We start from the raw sequence: 18,526 nt of genomic DNA, 5'->3' as shown, positions 1-18,526 counted from the left end.
TGAATTAGTCAAGGTTGTCCAAAGAAGTAGTACCAAGGTGATTATCTGTCTGTCTGCCTATACATTTATCCATTGATCCATCTATGTCCTATTGAGGAATTGGCTTATTAAATTATGAAGGTTGAGAAGTACCATAATCTGCCATACGCAAGCTGGTGGTACAAGTCTGATCAGCATCTGAAGGCCTAAGAATCAGAGGAATTGATGATATAAGTCTTGGTCTAAGGATAGGAGAAGACAGATGCCCCAGCTCAGGAGCAGGTAGGAAGCAAAAGGCAAATTCTTCCTTCCTCATATTTTTGTTCTATTCAGGCCCTCAAAGGATTGAATGATGCTAATCTACACTGGTCAAAATAATCTACTTTAAGGAGCCCACTTGATTCAAATGCTCATCCCATCTGAAAACACACTTACAGACACACCAAGAAGGAATGCATAATCTGGGTACCTATTGGCCCAAGCAAATTGATACATGAAATGAACCATCATACAATGTGTCCTGGATAACATGCTGATGAGGTCCATCATTGTACACAGTTGGTCAGGGCCTTGAAGGAAGCTCATTTTTTAAAAAGTTTAATTTTTGGTTGGGTGAGAACATATATATTCTCAAGGAAGTAAACATGAAACAGCCTATCAAGGAAATTTGTCTTTTCATTTGAATCATTTGATCTTTAGAAATTTATATCATTAGAAGTTCATCCTATGATGAACAACGGATACACTGATACATGTTAGTTCAATAACCTCAGATTCCAGAATATCCTGCAGAGGGCAAGGGGCTTGCCTCAAATCACATAGAACAATATCATCTCTGTTCTTAGTGAAATGGGACAAAATGCACATTTCATCGTCTGATGTAGGGTTTTTCTACTGTTTTGACTAAGTGAAACAAAGCATTGGAATGATGCCAGAAAAAAAAAAAAATAAGTAAAGGAAATTGAAGTCCAAAGACCAGACATGAATTGCCAAATCCACCCAACAACAATTTATGTCAGAGACAACCAATAAAGCAAGTCATTCACCAAGACCATCGATGAGCAAACTCAGACTTTATTTCTGTTGGCCTATCTAGTCTCTGAGTTAATGTTTAAAATAAGAATTTTAAAATAAGGTTCCCCAGTAGACTACAGTTTGTATATTCACTTTGGTTAATGAGGCTGATGAAATACACTTTGTCATCAATGACTATGATTTAGATAGACTTTATATGAGTAGCGATTCCTGATTTAGCAAGTTTTGAGCTTGTGAAGTCTTTAACAGATTCATTAAAGTTCTTTCTTCACAGGTAAAATAACCAAAATGTAATAGTTATACTAATTTAATAGTGATACAATAACTATGTATATGAGCTGAATTCTACTACATATAATATGGATTTGGGCTTCCTTTGTGGCTTAGCTGGTAAAGAATCTGCTTGCAATGCAGGAGACCTGGGTTCAATCCCTGGGTTGGGAAGATCCTATGGAGAAGGGAAAGACTACCCACTCCAGTATTCCGGTCTGGAAAATTCCATGGACTGTATAGTCCATGGGGTTGCAAAGAGTTGGACATGCCTGAGCAACTTTCAGTTTCAGGATATATATGTCATTATATGTGGCTAAAATTCAAAGATGAATAAGTTTTGGACCTTACATTCTGTGGACTGATTGTGTATTTATGGGAATAGTTTTATTTTTATTTTTTTAAGTAACTTTGATACAAAGCAGAATGAACCCTGTTCTCCAGAAGAGGAACATACAGAAGCTTTTGGGAGTTTCTAATTAGGAACAATTTATTGGACCAGGGAGTATCTAAAGAGCAGCACATAACACCTGGTATGTATGTTAAGCTTAAAGAATTAGTGAGATTTTTAAATGGAGAAAAGGAAACAGCAGCTCTCTTAAGCCACAGGAACAACATTGAAAAGATCCAATGTATAAGAAAAGGAAAGACATGCATAGGTGAAGTACAGATAACCAGTCAAGACTATGATATTGTTTGTGAGATGTGCATACATTTAAAGGCACAAAGACCCACGCACATTTATATATCTTGGACTGAGGTTTATAGTGTGTTAAAATTGCCAAGATATACATACAGAGGCCTGAAAAAGTGGTGTATAATGATCGCCTATTACTGAGAGTTGAGAATGAGCTCAGTGTGCATTTAGTCATACATCTCCTCCTTTGTCCTAGATGACACAGTTATACTTATGGCCGTGACACAGTGGTGGCAAATGGAGGAAAGGGTCATATTGCTTCTGCTGTGTGCTCTCAGATAGCCTTCCTATCTTTGTTACATTAAAGTGAGTGAAAGTCGCTCAGCTGTGTCTGACTCTGCAACCCCATGGACTATATAGTCCATGGAATTCTCCAGGCCAGAATACTGGAGTGGGTAGCCTTTTCCTTCTCCAGGGTGTCTTCCCAAAGCAGGGATTGAACCCAGATCTCCCACGTTGCAGGCGAATTCTTTACCAGCTGAGCCAGCAGGGAAGCCCAAAGCACAAGTTACATTAAAGGGATGGATACATTGAACATGGACCTATAATTTAAATAACTATTTAAGTACATTTGGCAGAAAGCATATTTATTTTCTGGCTTCAAACTGCAATAGAGTCTTTATAATTCACACCAGATTTGGAAGTTGTTCAGAAACTCTTAATGAAATATTACCTGTATCTGATTTTCAATAGCTGCAGTCATACCACTTAGTGCAAGTCATTTTTTTTTTTCCCCTCATACACTGTTAGATCAAAACCCAGCTCAGGGACATGTTTAGCTAACTGGTAAGAATAACACAGGTTTGACTCAAGCAGTTCCTTTTAAAAACTCTATAAAATAATGGCTATTTTTTAAATTTAGGGTCATATACTTAAGAGGTGCCAGGGTTTTTATGTTCACTGACGTCTTCTCACACTCCCTTCCTAGTCAGCTTACTTGGCAAGCTTTTCTTTTGTACATAAAATATGAGTGAAATCTCAGCGGAGACTGACTAAATGGGATGTTGTGCTAATGAGAATAGTCATGTGATTAGTGTCCAATGGTCGTTCCTTGTTATGGGAAAACTGTCTTGAGTACGTTCATAACATTGCAGAATATTCTCTTCCAAGCAGATTAGCAAGTGTATGCCATTCAGGTACATTTTTAGCTCCAGGTAATTTAAAAGTTTGCTTCCCAAGACAGCCTTCATTGTGAAACACAACTGTAACAGTATTCAGTATTTTTATAGATATTATTCTTCCACCTTTCAGAAAAAATACATAGAATAATACGATATGGAAATATGATACTGGTTTTGCCATAGTCATTATTCACCATAAAGCATCCTTCTTGTATTAGAAAGAAACAAATGCTAACTGTAAAGATGACATTTTAGATTAGGTTTCCCTATTCCACTCTACCCTGTAATATCAGACAGTATCTATACAAAAATTTGTCAAATTAAATCATAAATTTTTGTTCATAGCTGAAAAGCAACTCTTACGTTGAAATAAGTCCTGAATATTCATTGGAAGGGCTGATGCTGAAGCTGAACCTCCAATACTTTGGCTACCTGATGCAAAGAGCTGACTCATTTGAAAAGACCCTGATGCTGGGAAAGATTGAAGGCAGGAGGAGAAGGGGATGAAAGAGGATGAGATGGTTAGATGGCGTCACCAACTCAATGGACATGAGTTTGAGTAAGTTCTGGGAGTTGGTGATGGACAGGGAGGCCTGGCATGTTGCAGTCCATGGGGTCGCAAAGAGTCAGACATGACCGAGCGCCTGAACTGAACTGAAGGTTGAAATATGATGATTGAAAGAACAAGTATCATTTTATTTTTCCTGATATCTGTAATATTAGAAAAAGGCTGTTTTCCTTGAAAGCCCTTTGATGACAATAGCATGCATACTTTTACATCCTGTATCCAGCAAGAGAATATCTTATTTAAGAAGAAAGGAAAGTAGAGAAGGGGGAATGCGATTTGTTAAGGGGCAAAATAATCGATTCTTACAGGAGAAGTAAAATCCTAAATCTTCCATTTTTCACTCCTCAAACCCTGTCAAAGGTTTTGGCCCAGCAGCTGTCATGTAAACATCATAGGGTGTTTTTGGACTTTAAGGTCTAGACTTTTCTACCTGCATTTCCAGCTCTGAGCATGCTGGAAGAGGGGAAGGAAGGCAATTGGCAACACATGATACTCAGCACAGGTTCCTCTGGATGTACTGCAAGGCCAAAAAGTTCATTTAGATTTTTCTGTCTGATGCTATGGAAAAGCCTGAATGAACTTTTTAGCCAACCCAATAATAGGAAGTAGGAGCAGGACACCCAGATTCTAGTTAATGAGGAAAAGTTCCCATGGGGTCCTGAAGGAGTAGAAACGAACAGACGGGGCTTGTATCGGGGCTGGAGATCTTGATTTGAGATCAAGTAATAGACTCACTTTCTATATAAGACTCATTCCCCCCACCCCACCGGATTCCATAGCATGCATTTCTATTTTAAATCTAGTGCAATAAGGGAAGAAGAATTTTGTAATCATTAGGAAGGAAATTGGAATTAAGCTCTTATTCTATTTTCACTTGCTCTTAAAACCAAAATTCTGCCCAATTTGTCAATCCCACAGAAAAAAGACAACTAATCCTTCTAACAGAAATCATCAGGATTTCTTAAGCATAAAAATGAATAAGAGAGAGGGAAAAAAGGATTTCTGCATGAAAGTTAATTTTATGATATTGCAGCATAAATTGTGACCTGGCAGGTCCTTCTGCAGTTTAATAGAACTGGCAGCAAGCACCACGACTTAAGCAGACTCTGTATAATGAGAAGCAAAGACAAATCGGTGTGAAGGACAGGGAGAAGGGCATTACTGCCTCCCTCCTGGAAGATTAAAAATAGTAAAATATTGCAACCAGAATTTATCTAAAGGGAGATACTATCTTAGAAAGAGAGAGAAAAAAATAGATTTTAAGAGACCTCCATAGCCCAGTCTCTGATGAACAGAGTCAGAGAGCCTGGTGCTGGCGTTTGAAAGAAGTCTGTGAGGGCTGACCGTTCTCCTTCCAAAGACCTGGTGGCGGGTAATTTTTGACATTATAATTTTGAAATGGGACAATTTTCCAAAGCATAATTAGGGTAGAATGAGCATGTTACTCCTTCTGCACTGTTAAATGCAGACAAGAAAGTTGGGCATACTAAATAAATGAGAGAATTTATTATCAGAGGACGAGAGCCAGACTGTGCTGCCAAACAGGCAGGTGACTTCCTCAAAGAGTGCAGTCCTGAGGAGCCCATGCACGGTGTGACGGGTCTGTTCTGAGCTCTGTATCCACAGGAGCTAGATCAAAGCAATTTCCAAAATTACACAGGGCAGGCAGCTTCTAAATCTCGTAGCAGAACAGCCATATTATCCTGAGGACTTGCAATAACAGGAATTATATGCAATTTTCTGATAATGACTCCATTAATGTGAGTCACTGCTGACAATACAATTTGTTAAACATCACTGGATTCCTAAATCTTACATTCTGTCACTCTAAAACCTGTCTCTATCACCACTGCCATCATCATAATGGTTGCCATCATAATCTTCATCATCATTGTCATCAGCAGCAGCAGTGGTAGCAGCATCAGAATGGCGATGGACATGTTTAGGTTCACCAATATTATCTTTTCTTAATTTCACTGACCTTTAAAAAGGGGGGAGAAAAGCATGCCTTTACCTATTGAAGTGTCAGTTTTATATTCAATGCATTTGATTTCTTCTTTGAGAAACTAGGACCCCAAATTAATTAAATTTGGACCAGATATAGCTTAACTTTAAATTGTCTTTTATATCAAGGGAAACTGCCTTGGCAATTAGGTGCTTCCCATGAGTGCCTGTAAATATCCATTATTGTAAATTCTAATATATCTGGACATAGAATAGAACCTACAGCTCATGCTCTATCTGATTTACTAATTGGGAGCAGCAACTGCACCTAGTGTTTTGAACCTGAATTAATTAACCAAAACAGATTAAATTGCCTTTGAGCTATTCAAGGGAGTGACACCAAAGGCAGAAGTGCATGAGGAAAGGGCTATTTAACATTTTTAAATCACAAAGGTCAGCTTTTTTATGTAGCAGATCATTAGAAAGTCTTCGAAGGCGGAAAGAAACTAACAAAACAACCATCACTTCCCTCACAAGTATGTCATCAATTTTTCCTTCAACCAGTTTCCCTTCTGGTGGTTAGGGCTTTTCCCAGGACACATCTTTGTCTAAAGAATTGTATTTTTATCTACAAAACTTGCTCAATCAACAGAGATTTTTGGTCTGTACATGAAACTCTCTCTTGATATTCCTGAAGCTACCATCGACTCCTGGCCTTTGTGGCTTTACTGCACTCACCTCCCAAGTGGCCTCATTCTCTACTTTCTTCTTGCAGCTCAAGGTCAAAAGTAGACCAAATCGCAAGCTTTACTGCATCATCCCCTTGCTCAGGAAAATAGAGCTCTGTCACTGCCTAGTGATTACAACTGAAAGCTTCTTCCCTTCTTGGAAACTGGGTTTGGAGTCACACAGCTCACATCTCTCTTCCCTTCTGTGGTCATGTTGGCTTTTATTTGCATACACACTTTGTGTCCTGTTGTTCATCCCCTATTAATAGGGGTGAATAAGATCTCAAGACAAGAAGGATGCAAATAGAATGGAATGAATTAGAAAGTTTCCAAAGAGAGCTGGAATTTGAAGTAAATATAGCAAACCATTTTACATTAACCATTGAAGTAAATATAGTAAACCAGGTTCAGTTCAGTTCAGTTCAGTTGCTCAGTCGTGTCCGACTCTTTGTGACCCCATGAATCACAGCATGCCAGGCCTCCCTGTCCATCACCAACTCCCGGAGATCACTCAAACTCATGTCCATCAAGTCGGTGATGCCATCCAGCCACCTCATTCTCTGTCGTCCCCTCCTCCTCCCGCCCCCAGTCCTTCCCAGCATCAGAGTCTTTTCCAGTGAGTCAACTCGTCGCATGAGGTGGCCAAAGTATTGGAGTTTCAGCTTTAGCATCAGTCCTTCCAATGAACACCCAGGACTGATCTCCTTTAGAATGGACTGGTTGGATCTCCTTGCCGTCCAGGGGACTCTCAAGAGTCTTCTCCAGCCCCACAGTTCAAAAGCATCACTTCTTCGGCGATCAGCTTTCTTCACAGTCCAACTCTCACATCCATACATGACCACTGGAAAAACCATAGCCTTGACTAGACGGACCTTTGTTGGCAAAGTAATGTCTGTGCTTTTTAATATGCTATCTGGGTTGGTCATAACGTTCCTTCCAAGGAGTAAGCGTCTTTTAATTGCATGGCTGCAATCAGCATCTGCAGTGATTTTGGAGCCCCCCAAAATAAAGTCTGACACTGTTTCCACTGTTTTCCCATCTATTTGCCATGAAGTGATGCCATGAAATTAAAAGACGCTTGCTCCTTGGAAGGAAAGTTATGACCAACCTAGATAGCATATTAAAAAGCAGAGACATTACTTTGCAAACCAAGGTCCGTCTAGTCAAGGCAATGGTTTTTCCCGTGGTCATGTATGGATGTGAGAGTTGGACTGTGAAGAAAGCTGATCGCCGAAGAATCGATGCTTTTGAACTGTGGTGTTGGAGAAGACTCTTGAGAGTCCCTTATACTGCAAGGAGATCCAACCAGTCCATTCTAAAGGAGATCAGTCCTGGATGTTCATTGGAAGGACTGATGCTGAAGCTGAAGCTCCAATACTTTGGCCACCTCATGCGACGAGTTGACTCACTGGAAAAGAGTCTGATGCTGGGAGGGATTGGGGACAGGAGGAGAAGGGGACGACAGAGAATGAGATGGCTGGATGGCATCACTGACTCGATGAATGTGAGTTTGAGTGGATTCTGGAGTTGGTGATGGACAGGGAGGCCTGGCGTTCTGTGATTCATGGGGTTGCAAAGAGTCGGACACGACTGAGAGACTGAATTGAACTGAACTGAACTAAAAGAAACCTGATACAAAATTAATAACATCACCAACTCATTTAGACACAAATTTGAGCAAATTCTAGGAAATAGGTAAGGACAGGCGAACCTGGAGTGCCGCAGACTAGGGAATCCCAAAGTGTCGGACATGACTTAGCAACTGAACAAAAACAAAATCTGTTAAAAATTCTAGAAAGTGCAAACTAATCTATAGCTGTTGAAAGTAGATCAGTAGTTGCTTAGAGCTAGGTGTTGAAGAGCCAAGAGTGGAAGAAAGGATGGCTTGAAAGAAAGCAAAAGAAAATTTAGGAGGTAGAAAGTAATATTCTGTATCTTGGTTGTGACACTGGTTTCATTGAGTATAAATTTCATTGGTTTCATGGGTGTATATATCTGTCAAAACTCATCAAAGTTTATGTCTATAATGGGTACAGTCTACTCTATATAAATCATGTCAATAAAGTTGTTTAAAAAAAACCCTGAAGCTTTGTGAGTCTGAATAGGTTGATTAAAGTTTCATAGCTTCATAACAGACATAGAACCACAAAGCTCATGTGCTTAGCTACTCTGGATTACTGCCTTGAATTTTTTTATTATATGTTATAATTATATTTTTTCTTGAAAATTTCCTTGACTATTTGACATAAGAAAATATGAACTAAACTATAAATTTATGCAAGGCAATGTGAACATAAATCACAAATATCAGGGCAATGTACATTATGCTAAATGTGTGGTAGATGAGTGTATGTGTGTATGATATGAATAAGCTAATTTTCTACAAAGCACATACTTGACTAATTTATTGATGAATTATTGAATTATTTTTTTCCAAATGTGGCCATAATGTTATTTCTTGCTCTTCATGTGACTTCTATTAAGAATTGATCTAATTTCCCTTCTTTTGAACCTGCCGTGGATTTGTGATAGTTTCATCCAAAAGAGTTCAGTAGAAGTGGAGCCATGTGACTTTCAAGGTTTCATCATAAGAGATGTCGCAACTTCTACCTGGTCTCCTGGAATATTAACACTTGGAGATCCAAGCCTCCATGTAGGAGATCTAGCTGTAGTAAAGTTGCTGGGCTGTGAAGAAGGCAAGCCGGAGTGGGAGGGATAGTTACGGAGTTTGGGATTGACATGTCGACAGTGCTATATTTAAAGTGGATAACCAACAAAGTCATGCTTTACAGCACAAGGATTCTTCTCAATGTTAGGGGTCAGTCTGTATGGGAGGCAAGTTTGGGGGAGGATTGTTATTGTTCAATTGCTGAGTTTTGTCTGACTTTTTAAGACCCTATGAACTGCAGCACACCAGGCTTCCCTGTTCTTCACCGACTCCAGGAGTTTGCTCAAATTCATGTATCCCACTATCTCATCCTCTGTCTTCGCCTTCTCCTCTTTTCCTCAATCTTTTCCAGCATCAGGGTCTTTTCCAGTGAGTTGGCTTTTTGCATCACATGGCAAAAATATTGGAGCTTCAGCTTCAGCATCAGTCCTTGCAGTGGATAGTCAGCGTTGATTTCCTTTAGAATTGACTGATTTGCATAAATAAATCTCATTGAGCTATGTCTGCATTCCTGTTTTCCAAAGTCTTTGACCTTAAAAAAAACATAATTATTTTGAGCTGCTAAGTTAGTTATTATAAAATTAAACTATAATTTTACTACCATAAGTGGCGTTCTGCTATTGTGAACACTTAAAACATACAGTATTGGTTTTGGAATCGGGCGCCGATTAATGAAAGGTCCTTAAATTTAGTTATGCTGCTACTAAGTCACTTCAGTCGTGTCCGACTCTATGTGACCCCATAGACGGCAGTCCACCAGTACCAGTTAGTAAATTAGTTAAAACAAGAATGAACTTTAAAGAATTTCATCATTTCTTAAAGGGTCGCAGAAAGATTGGAAGTCAAGGCTGTCAGGATAGGGAGGAAATTGTTAGTGAGGGAATAGAGAGGGGAGAGAGCAGGAGCTCAAGTGAAAACTCATCACTAAGAGGTTGGTCAGTGTCAGTGTGAGCAGGCCAGATATGTCTGCTAAGCTTCCAATTACTGCAGTTAGGGTTCTGCCCTCCTGCAGAGACCAAGACGGAGGTCCTTTCCTTCCTGATGTTCAAAGGAGCAGAGGCTTCTTTCAGGTCCTTGAGAAAGACATTGCAGTGTTGGGAGAGATGCATAACCATCTCAAAGGAAGACAAAAGTGATGCACCATTGTGAGCCTTTTCTAGTAAACCCTGTTTACTAGGTGTTTACCGAGGTTGGGGCCTATCTTCAGATGTTGGCTAGGACAAGCAGTAAATTCTCTGGAGCTTTCTCAGGCAGGCATTTTAATGCAGGGCTGGGGTCATCTCAGGGACATAGCTTTGTTCTGCTTTATCAGGCAGGCATTTTAATGGAAGACTGGGGTCATCCTAGGACACAGCCTCATGCCCAGTCCTCTCTTAATGCAGAGGTTTGAATGGAGTCATGCTGTGCCAAGAGTTCTATAGTTCTCAGGGGGTGAGTGTATTTTGTATGTGAGAGGTATATAAATAATTTATGGCCAGAGGTCGGACTGCAAGTTTTAAAACATAGCCTGAAAATTCTCTGATACTCCTACTGTCAAGAAAAGGGTATAATTGCCCTTTTCTTGAATCTAGGCAAGTGATTGCCTAATAGGGTATGGTATGGCAGAAGTGGTGCTGTGGACTCCCAAGGTCACGTCATAAAGTTTTTATCCACTGGGAGCGGTTAACATTGGCAATCTCATCTTCCATGTTAGGTGAATGTAGACAATAATTTTCAGAAGAATGGAAGGTTAAACAGATTAGAGACTATAGGATGATAACTAAGTCAACCGGTAAGGGACTGGTTGAGATAGAGTTCATTCAAGCCAGTATTGATAGAATGAATGAAACCTTATTGAGTAAGTGGATTAATGAATGGGTCTCTTCATGGAGGGTAATAATACTGTATCTGAATTGAAACAAAGTTAGAATTAAAATAAATTTAAATAATGAATGACTAGTTCCTAGTTCAGTTCAGTTCAGTTCAGTCGCTCAGTTGTGTCTGACTCTCTGCGACACCATGAATCACAGCACGCCAGGCCTCCCTGTCCATCACCAACTCTCGGAGTTCACACAAACTCATGTCCACAGAGTCGGTGATGCCATCCAGCCATCTCGTTCTCCGTCATCCCCTTCTCCTCCCACCCCCAACCTTTCCCAGCATCAGAGTCTTTTCCAGTGAGTCAACTCGTCGCATGAGGTGGCCAAAGTACTGCAATTTCAGCTTTAGCATCAGTCCTTCCAATGAACACCCAGGATTGATCTCCCTTAGAATGGACTGGTTGGATCTCCTTGTGGTACAAGGGACTCTCAAGAGTCTTCTCCAACACCACAGTTCAAAAGCATCAATTCTTTGGCAATCAGCTTTCTTCACAGTCCAACTCTCACATCCATACATGACCACGGGAAAAACCATAGCCTTGACTAGACGGACCTTTGTTGGCAAAGTAATGTCTCTGCTTTTTAATAAGCTATCTAGGTTGGTCATAACTTTCCTTCCAAGGAGTAAGCGTCTTTTAATTTCATGGCTGCAATCAGCATCCGCAGTGATTTTGGAGCCCAAAAAATAAAGTCTGACACTGTTTCCACTGTTTTTCCATCTATTTCCCATGAAGTGATGGGACCAGATGCCATGATCTTTGTTTTCTGAATGTTGAGCTTTAAGCCAACCTTTTCACTCTCCTCTTTCACTTTCCTAACTAGTACCTTAATAGCCGGAGAAGGCAAAAGCAAGCCACTCCAGCACTCTTGCCTAGAAAATCCCGTGGATGGAGGAGCCTGGTAGGCCTGGGTTTGATCCCTGGGTTGGGAAGATCCCCTGGAGAAGGGAATGCTTACTCTCTCCAATACTCTGACCTGGAGAATTCCATGTTCCTCCTCACCCCATTTTTTATATTACTTCTGAATTTAGTGAGTACATTAAAACATGACAAGTTAATGGATTTTGTTATGTAATGGTCATATTAGAAACTATAAAGCTATTTAAAATTTTTCTACTGAAAAGGAAAAAGGCCAATTTACCATGAATGGAATAAAATTATTTTAATTCATGTTCATTATTATCATTCTATAAATATTTGTTGTATGAATGGATAACTCACTTTTATTTAATATGCACTGTATACCAAGTCTTGTGAGGAGAGCTTTTTCATGCATCATACACCTAAATGGTAGATCTTATTTAAAAACCCATTATTCATATGAGAAAATCTATGGATTTTCCTAAGAGGTTTAAAACCAATTTTAGTATCTTTATTGAGTTTTATAAAGTGTTTTATTCCAAAATACACATTTTTGTTTTTTGCACTATAATATTTTAAAAAATGATAACATTTACTTTGGAAATGTACATCCTGAAAAGGCAGTTAATTAAATTTAATTAGATAGTTGCACTGTACTCCCTCAACATCGTCCTATCTTTATCCAAATATCACCTGCCCAACAGGACCTTCCTTGAACACTCCAGTTTAATTGTATCCTTGTTCTAGGCAAGTCTCACTCTGTTTTAACATGATGTAATTTTTGCTTTCCATAGCAATGATGACATTCAAACATACTGTATAATTGAATATGCTTGTCGTGTGCTTCCCCACTCTAGAACATACAGTTCACAAGGTCAGATGTTTCTATTCCATTCACTGATCTGTACCTAGAACTTCTAGAACAGATGTAATAGTTTTTCAGTACTACTGAAAGAATGAGTGCTTGCATGCTATATCATGTCTTTGTCTAAAATGACACAGAAGGATAAGACCCCTACCTGTAGGGAATTTACCTGTGGCATGAGAAAGATACACATGAGACATTTTGCCCTATGTTTCAGTAGGTTAATTCAGCTCAAGCAAGTCTTCCTCTTTTCTTTAGGGACTGGTCATTCTTACTGTTTTCTTTATCCCCTCTTTGTTTATATTTTCTTCAGTGTTTCTATTTATTTGGTCCAATATTTTACTCTTAATTAACTTTCAGTGGTTATTCCTGTACTTTTGCAAACCTTTTGTTTCTCTTGTACCATCTAGTGTGGCTTCAATCTACAATTACCAGAGATATCCCTTACCCTCTGGACCTCACTCAGTTCAGTTCAGTTCAGTCGCTCAATCGTGTCCGACTCTCCGCGACCCCATGAATCACCGCACGCCAGGCCTCCCTGTCCATCACCAACTCCCGGAGTTCACTCAAACTCATGTCCACAGAGTCGGTGTTGCCATCCAGCCGTCTCATTCTCTGTCATCCCCTTCTCCTCCCACCCCCAACCTTTCCCAGCATCAGAGTCTTTTCCAGTGAGCCAACTCATCGCATGAGGTGGCCAAAGTATTGCAGTTTCAGCTTTAGCATCAGTCCTTCCAATGAACACCCAGGATCGATCTCCCTTAGAATGGACTGATTGGATCTCCTTGCAGTCCAAGGGACTCTCAAGAGTCTTCTCCAGCACCACAGTTCAAAAGCATCAGTTCTTCGGCAATCAGCTTTTTTCACAGTCCAACTCTCACATCCATACATGACCACGGGAAAAACCACTCACCTATCTTCAAATGTCATTAGACCTTACCGGACCTATGCTTATTCATGGCTCATTTGTCTGTCCCTCCCCACCCCGTTTTTGATATCGCTCTTGTACTTAGCAACTGACATTGTTTCCCACTCTTAGATAACAACCTCAAATTGAGCAAAAATTGTAAATAATTCAGAAAACTTGGTGTGTCTGGTTTACTCCAAATAGATAAATACTCATTTCCTTTAGGATCAAACTGCTAATATGAATATTTCAGAGGATGCCAAGTGAGTACAGGAGAATATCCATTGGGAAAATAAAATTGGAGATGGAGATCAGTTAGACTAAGGACATTTAAAGAACAAGAAGTAAAGCTTTCAGTATAAATTATAACCTCAATTTCTGCAAGACCTTCAGAAATGTAAAAGCTGATAGGAGTAAGAAGTTTTGTTGGGCAGCCAGCATTCCAGACACATGGATGGGAGATCTCTCCCTCTCTCTTTCAAATACACACACATCCACACCCACACCCATCACAATGGAAAACACAGCACAGGTGAATATACAAAAACAAGATTCTTTGTTGTTTAGAATTTTAAAAAGATAAAATAAAACCCTTTCCCTAGTAAGGATAATTCAGAACTGTCAGAGAAAGAAATAGGTAACTCAGATCCTGGAAAATTTTTTGGGTTGGTAGCAGTTTCACAATTAAGTATTACTATTCTCATTCAATTGTATTAGATGTTCTTAATATACTTCTAACTATTTGAGTTATTATTTATTATACAGTACCTAATGTTTATTCTTATTTCTCAGTCATATTATTTTGTATGTTATATACCTATTTTATTTTTATGATATATTTTAGTGTGTATTTATTACATATATATGCTTGAAAGTGACTTTTATCTTCCTTCATTTTTACATTCTTATCTGATTTTCTTTTCCAAATAAAGGTAAAACTCGCTTTATCTATTCATGAAAACAAAATAAATATAAGTAAAAGTACCTATAGGATTTTAATGGATCTCTACTCAGTTTCTTACATACTTCAAAAACAACATATTAGCGATATCTCTAATCTACTAATATTTAATAAGCTTAAAAAAGCACATTCCAGTGAAAAATAATATGGTACATTTTAACCATTTTTCACAACAAAAATTCATCTCAAAATATACATTATTGATATAAGGTGATAAAGTTTATATATATTAAATTAATCTTTTTTGCTTGTAGATTAAAACCTAAGTATGCTTTTTGCTCATAGATACAGAAAAATTACTTCTAGTCTCATTATTCTTATTGAATGCTTTTTGCAATTATAATTGTTAGATTAAAACATGGAAAGAGTAATGAGAACAAATATCAAAAGAAAGACTTAAATAGTATAATATGTTAGATTAATATCAAAGATAAGCTAAAATATATTGGGTTTTACAAGGGGTTTAATATATCAAGAAGTTCATAAAATACATATTCTAAAGCAACAATATGTTAGAAAAAAAGGAAATTGATAATTCACTCACATTAGCAACAAAAATGTAAAATACATGAAAGAAGTCTTTATAAAAGATGCAGGAGAGCAATATAAATGCATAAAAATGGAATTGCAAGTTACCAGAGGTAAATAATTGGAGTAGTCATTTAATGTAAAAGTCAAGTATCTAATGCCTTTGTGTTTTGCCTGAAATCTTTTATGAAATTGATGCAGAGAACACTTAATTAACCATGATTATTATTCCCTGGTTTTTGTTCTCTCTTTTTTTTTAAAGAATTTGTATTATTCATAAGTTAGATAAATACAGTCTTTTCTCCATGACTTAATGTTTGGCATTTTCCTTTATTCTTTCTACTGTTTTTTTGTGTTTCTTATTGCACTTTGGATGCTCCCAATGATTATGCTAATTGTTCTAGCGCATATTTTTATTTGTAAAAATGTATTGCCTTCTCTTGTTGAATAGTGTCAATGACTTCTTTTGTTTCCTTAAGATAGATTTTAGAGGATCTCTAAAGTCTTTTGTATATAGTGTGGAAAATCTTTCCAAGGTGAATGTTAACTCTGGTCAATCCATTCTTGTCTTGTTATTCTCTTGTGCTGCAATGTTTTTCAAATTGTTGTTTGCTTTAACTTTTACTTTGCACACGTCTTTCAGAATACTTTGCTACTTGTTAATGCATTTGCTTTCATCTGAGGTTGCTGAGACTAGTACAGTTCAAAGGTGGTACATGCATGTGTGCTTAGTCACTCAGTGATGTCCACCTCTTTGTGACCCCATGGACTGTAGCCCGCCAGGTTCCTCTGTCCGTGGGATTCTTTAGGCAAGAATACTGGAGTGCGTAGCCATTTCCTCAGGGGATCTTCCAAACCCAGTGATCAAATCCAGGTCTCCTCTATTACAGGTGGATTCTTTACCATCTGAACCACCAGGGAAGCCTTCAATGAAGGTAGCCTACTGGCTGATCGCCGAAGAATCGATGCTTTTGAACTGTGGTGTTGGAGAAGACTCTTGAGAGTCCCTTATACTGCAAGGAGATCCAACCAGTCCATTCTAAAGGAGATCAATCCTGGGTGTTCATTGGAAGGACTGATGCTAAAGCTGAAACTGCAATACTTTGGCCACCTCATGCGACGAGTTGACTCACTGGAAAAGACTCTGATGTTGGGAAAGGTTGGGGGCGGGAGGAGAAGGGGACGACGGAGAATGAGATGGCTGGATGGCATCACCGACTCTGTGGACATGAGTTTGAGTGTACTCCGGGAGTTGGTGATGGACAGGGAGGCCTGGCGTGCTGTGATTCATGGGGTCGCGGAGAGTTGGACACGACTGAGCGACTGAACTGACTGACTGACTGACTGATAGTTTAGAAATCCTTGGGCAATCATTTCCTGATTTTCTCAAGCCTTCTTCTAACCAAAATAGCAGCCCTTTAGCAGGGAATTCAAGGCCACTGCTGAGAATACCACTCAGGTTAGAGTTATAGTACCTATAAATGATAAATTCACCATAGGTTCATTAAGGGAAAGCCAGACAATCCATGAAAATGATGCTCCAGCTAAAATGTAGGCCATAAATAATTCATTAACCAGATATACTTTAAAAATTTATGCAAGTTAAAATTCAAGAATATTTGAATGATAATACTAAGAGAGAAAATCTGATGACAATCGTTTTGTTAAAAAAATGAAATCATACAAAGAGGAAAAATAAGAGAGATTAAAACATAAGATTAAAAACATACGTTTTAGCAATGCCTAGCAAAACTGAGCAGAATGTACAGAATAATAGCAAAACACAAAATCAGTTATCTGATCGGATATGAATAAAAATAGAAATCTCAGATATAAAAACAAATATGGCTTTGAATGCAGGAATGGCGCCAGGAGAATACTAGCATGCCAATTAAGAAACAATGTGTTTCTGGAATGTGACCAAAATAAGACACCCAAACCCACATGGCTTTAAAGAAGAGATAAGAGATGGTGATGCTGCCTGCCTATCATCATAGCATTCTGCAGATATCATTTCTGGATAATATATTTTAAAGAAAATAAGCAATAATTAGTGGGTAGTATATAAAAGTATACTGACAAAGAATCCTAATTAGGACAAGCTATTTCATTTCATCAAAATCATTATCATTTTTTGTCCTAATGAATTACTGTGCTCAGCCCAGATGCTTCCCTCAGAAAAAGAAGGAAACAAAGAGGGATAAAATAAACTCACTCTCACACAAGTCAATTCATTAACTATATAAACAAATGAACTTGAACACATACGTAAATTAATAAGATATCAAAGAGCTCTACACTGCCTGTCAGGTAAAATTGTGGGATGTATTATAATTAGATTATGTTGCCTTCAATTTATTTTAGAAAAACTATTCCATGTATTTCTTCTCATGCCATCATTATCTAAACATTCATAGCATTGACAACACTATCCTTTCTGGTTCTCTCTAAGATTTTTATTTTTTAAAATAATCATTTATTCCGATCTTTATGAGGACCTTTAGGAGTATTTGAGGCAAGAGAAAGGTTTCCTAAAAATGGTGATTATGCCCAGTTGTCCTTGGCCTATGGAAATACTTTGTCACAATCCATTTTACTCACTAATAAAGTGAAACATAAAATTTTTGCCAAACAAGCAAGATAGAAAAAAAAAAAAAAAGCCCTTTGGTTGAACAGCAGTATGCATTCTGTCATGCCCTGTATGGAATTAAGGGTTTTATGGAATTTGTAGAATGTAGTTTTAGTGATGTGTATTTTTCTGTATGTTTAGGGGCTTCCTTGGTGGCTCAGAGGTTAAAGCGTCTGCCTCCAATGCGGGAGACCCGGGTTCAATCCCTGGGTCGGGAAGATCCCCTGGAAAAGGAAATGGTAACCCACTCCAGTATTCTTGCCTGGAGAATCCCATGGACAGAGAAGCCTGGTAGGCTACAGTCCACGGGGTCGCAAAGAGTCGGACACGACTGAGCGACGGAACGGAACGGAATGGAGTACATAGTTGGGCTTCCCAGGTGGTGCTAGTGATAAAGAACCCACATGCCAATGCGGATAGACACAGGAGACTCTAGTTGGATCCCTGGGTTAGGCAGATCCCCTGAAGGTGGGCATGGCAATCCACTCTAGTATTCTTGCTTGGAGAATCCCAGGGACAGAGGAGCCTAGTGGGCTATGGTGCATAGGGTTGCAAAGAGTCAGACTCAACTGAAGTGACTTAGCATGCATGCAGCACATAGTTAAGAAATCTTATTCAAATGATTTAAAACATTGGTTGCTACAAACAGTACCAATTCAAATTCCTGGGCATCCTTTGAAATAACGGTGAACAAGTTCTGGCACTGATGTAGTGGGTGGTAAGTAATAGAGTTTACGTGTAACGGATACCAGGGTCCCTGGGCTTCCCTGGTGGCTCAGATGGTAAAACGTCTGCCTGCAATACAGGAGATCTGGGTTCAATCCCTGGGTCAGGAAGATCCCCTGGAGAAGGAAATGGCAACCCACTCCAGCATTGTTGCCTGGAAAATCCCATGGTCAGAGTAGCC

The sequence above is a fragment of the Moschus berezovskii genome, chromosome 11 (assembly GCF_049115385.1).
Source record: "Moschus berezovskii isolate FMDL1 chromosome 11, NW_MosBer_1.0, whole genome shotgun sequence".
NCBI classification, from domain to species: Eukaryota; Metazoa; Chordata; class Mammalia; order Artiodactyla; family Moschidae; genus Moschus; species Moschus berezovskii.
Note: the sequence above shows the minus strand (reverse complement) of the source record.